We start from the raw sequence: 4,153 nt of genomic DNA, 5'->3' as shown, positions 1-4,153 counted from the left end.
TGATTAAGCGCGCAATCGATACCGTCCTTCGCCTATGCGAGTTTTCATGCCTTCCTTTGAGCCCTCACCTAGGCGAAGGCAAGTTGCTCCAAGTTTTCCCCCGACATGCGTTGTGGCTGTGACATGGCGTCACCGCAGATTCACAATGGCGATTTAGCGCTGCGCTCAACGCGGAGTGCTTATTTTGTCATTGATTGAGATTGAGCTCATTCGATCGCTCCGGACCTTTCCCTCGGGAAGGATCGGGATGATAATATTGAATGTTCTCGGAACAATTCTCGACACAAAGTCTGATGGAAGTCGGATCCGGTTTTTCCAGTACTGAGCGTCCCTCGGGTCCCGGAGGTAGTCTCGAGGCAGCTCGACGAGGAACTCCGATGGATCTCGCAGAATGTCTCCGGAATGTTCCGGGGAATTCTCGAGATTAAGGGACAAATACCTCCGGTACCAGAGGAATACAGGTACCCGGGACTCACGACGGAGGAAGAGCTGAGACAGATGCACGCGGAGTCCTCATGACGCTTCAGCAGGTTCGAGGTGACCAACACAAAATCGGTCACAACACTGGGTCTGTCCTGCGCAAACTCGGCCACAACGAGGTCCCCAAAATTGTGGTGGCACTTGAGAACCTACAACGAGAAGCTTGTAGATAAGGTTCAGGCGGGCCAAACTCGAACAGCCAGATCCCGCACGGGTATCGATCGGGACAATGTCCCGTCAATTCGCAATCGTCCCAAACAGTGCCTGTCATCATCCGATTCCACCTCACGGAGATCCAACGCAGCAGAAGCGGAGAAGATTCCGCTGCATGGAGGACGAAGTTCTTCGACCCGCTACTCGCCCAGTTCCAGAGACGTTTCCGCGTCTTGAATGAGCTTCATTCGGTATCGTTAAGCTCACTGAGTATATCTTGTTTCGATTGACCAGCAAGAACCGGCAGAATTCATTGAGAGCATTATTCCTGACACAGAAACGCCTCTTTTGCTGAGGTTCCGAGTCTCTAGCTCGGCATTCCTGACAGTACAGCGACGCAACTATATCCAAGCTAGATTTCACATCCATAGTCGTGGGATCGAAGAGCCATACACTAAGCAAGCGGAACTTGTCAGAGTCAAGATTCGGCGCACGGCTTGGAACACCAGTCATAGAGCCAATGAAGGTCTTCACGTCACGGAGTGAATGCGTGACAAGCTGACACATCGCTGGAGTCGTCTTACATTAGCTCTCTTTGGAGTGAGGTATTCTACGTATGTGCTCTTCGAACTGTGGTATATGGTTTTCTACGTATGTGCTCTTCGAACTATGGTATATGGTATTCTAGGTTATTTTCGAAGTCAGAGACTTATTTTTTATTAGAGGATCAGCAAGTCGGCTGCTTCGTATGAGCATTCATTTTCTAGTAATTCTTGAGCCTATCAGCGGGCTCTACAATGCCAAACGAAGCTTTAGACACTGCTCAGGAGCCTCAGGTATGCATGAACGAGTTTGTACCTGGAATATTCTGAAAAGACGGAGTTTCGACATGCGGAGTGTGCAGCACAGTAGTGAATTATTCGAAGAAGTACAGTGAAATCTCGTTACAACGAACACCGCTACAACGAACTTTCAGTATAACGAAGGAAAAAAAATATCTCGGTTGGCCCGCCATAGAAACACTGTTGAATTAGTTTCGTTACAACGAACCCCTTTATAACGAATTTCTATTATAAGGAACGAGAAATAACCGATTTCAACCGCAAATTCACTCGATACAACGATTTTTTCCCGCCGCGAGCGGCTCATGTGCGCGTCGATGTTTGCGATCATTCACTCCACAGAGAGGGGCAGTAAAGACGTTCGATTTCTCCGCGCTCGAAGCGCATTCGTTTCTCGTGAGGTTGTGGTGAAATCTTGCGGGAGGGTCTGGATACAAAATGACGGCTTTGGAATTGTAGGTGATCGATTCATTAATCTTCGCGCACTTGTGGAAAAGTATTTGGTTGTGTCGGTTCTATGGAGGACCGAGCAACAGACGAAGCGGAAGAGACAACAATATTCTCTCGAATTCAAGCAGAGAGTGTTAGCTCAAGTGAAAGCTGGCTGGAAAAAGATCGAAATCGCTGCGTAATTCAAAACAAGCAAATCCACGCTTTCGACTTTCATCAGAGATGAAGGGAAAATCGTGGATCCGGCCAAGAGCTTGGGCTTCGATCCGCTCCGCAAGCGAGTGAGAACTGCGAAGCACGAGGATATCGACGAAGCAACCTACATTTGATTGAGAGAGGTGCGTGCGAGAAATCTACGAGTCTCAGGTCCTCTGCTACGGCAGAAATCATTGGAATTTGCTCGAGCGTTAGGCCATGATGATTTCCGAGCGAGTGAGGGCTGGTTATACCGCTTTCGAGAACGCTACGGAATCCGCTGCAAAGTCATTTGCGGAGAATCTGCCGCTGCTCCGAAGAAGACAGCGAGAGAATGGCGGGAGAACCAGATAACGGACATTATCGCTGACTACGACCTCGATGATGTGTACAACGCCGACTAGACGGGCTTGTTCTTCCAGTTGTTGCCGGAGCGATCCTTAGTCGTCAAGGGGGACTCCTGCGCGGGAAGCAAGAAGTCTAAAGCAAGATTGACGGTTTTGTTTGCAACGCGAGCGGCACGGACAAGAGAAGACCTCTCGTCATAGGGCGGTCAGAGAAACCGCGCTGTTTAAAGAATGTACGATCTTCACCCTGCCAGTACCGCGGCAATGAAAAGGCATGCATGACTCGGACGCTTTTCAGTGAATGGTTGCTAGCATTCGACCGAGACATGAAGCGGGAAAACCGACGGATCCTTCTTGTCGATAATTGTTCGGCCCATAATGCTATTCCGCGCCTCTCCAATGTTCGAGTCAAATACTTCCCACCTAATTACACGTCGATCCTACAACCACTCGATTTCGGAATCATACGAGCTCTGAAGACTCGTTACAGAACGACTTTGCTCCGCATGATCCTCAGCGACTTCGATAAAGACAATGGCTTCAAAATTGACGTGAAGCAGGCCATGTTCATGATTGCATCAGCCTGGACTGAGATATCTGGGCTAACAATCATCCGATGTTGGTGTCACAGTGGCTTCATCGGACCTGGAAATCATACTGATGGAGAAATCTGCGAAGGAAGAGCAGATTTCGAGGATCTGTGGTGCGAGACTGCGGAGCTTGTCGGGTTGAAGGACAACATTTCCCCCGAGGATTTTTTGACAGCCGACGACGACGTTCAGCTCTATGAAGAATTGACAGACTCTCGTATCTTGGCGCAAAAAACCGATACAGTGACATCAGATCCCAATGAGAGTGATAGTGAGGAGCTACCAGATGATCTCGGAGAAGAAAAAATAGCTGCAGGAACAGCTTTCGAAGCCCTGCAGTTGGTCAAACGCTTCATCGCATCGAATGAAAACGTTCCCGACGAGATCTTCCGTGAGATCTCACACATGGAAGACTATATCCTTGTCAGTCAGACGAAGAAATCCATCCAAAAGAAGGTGACGGATTTCTTTTGAAAACATTGTTGTCGAAATTGATAATAAAAACACGTACTTAAGAATTCAATTGAGTTCTCCTCCGTCACAGCGCGAAAATTGGAGTTGAAATTCTTCATCTCGTTTTAACGAACATTCATTACAACGAACGAATTCTCTCGGTCCCGCGGGGTTCGTTGTAACGAGATTTTACTGTAATTCAAAAAGTCAGACCTCACGAGACGACATCGACTGCCTCTGGCTTTCTGAAGACCTAGAGTTAGAAGACGATCCCTCCAACGAACAGAGAGAAGAGGAAGACACACTCAACAAAGCCTTGGTCGAACATTTCGAGAAAACCACCACTAGAGACCAGTCGGGAAGGTACATCCTCAGACTCCCCTTCCGCGACAATATCCATGCTCTAGGAGATAACGAGAACTTAGCCAGATCCAGGCTGTTCTCTTTCCTCAAGAAACTCAAGGACGACCCAGTGAAGCTCAAGGCAGTAGACGACGAGATAGGCGCATACATCAACGCCGGTTTCGCCGAGAAAGCAGAGCCAAGGGCAGATAACCAATTGGCACATTATCTCCCAATCCAGGCTGTCTTCAAGCAGAACCCCGATGCACCCTCTGGACTGAAGACTCGAGTCGTCAAGGAC

At 48.6% G+C, this 4,153-nt stretch overlaps 1 pseudogene; it reads left to right on the top strand.

Moving 5' to 3' along the window:
• Positions 1-515: 515 nt before the first annotated feature.
• The window catches only part of LOC100906013 (tigger transposable element-derived protein 6-like), a 4,486-nt pseudogene continuing 848 nt past the window's right edge, over positions 516-4,153 (top strand).

The sequence above is a fragment of the Galendromus occidentalis genome, unplaced genomic scaffold (assembly GCF_000255335.2).
Source record: "Galendromus occidentalis unplaced genomic scaffold, Mocc_1.1 scf7180000077390, whole genome shotgun sequence".
Taxonomy (NCBI): domain Eukaryota; kingdom Metazoa; phylum Arthropoda; class Arachnida; order Mesostigmata; family Phytoseiidae; genus Galendromus; species Galendromus occidentalis.
Note: the sequence above shows the minus strand (reverse complement) of the source record. Positions and strands in the feature narration are given on the sequence as shown.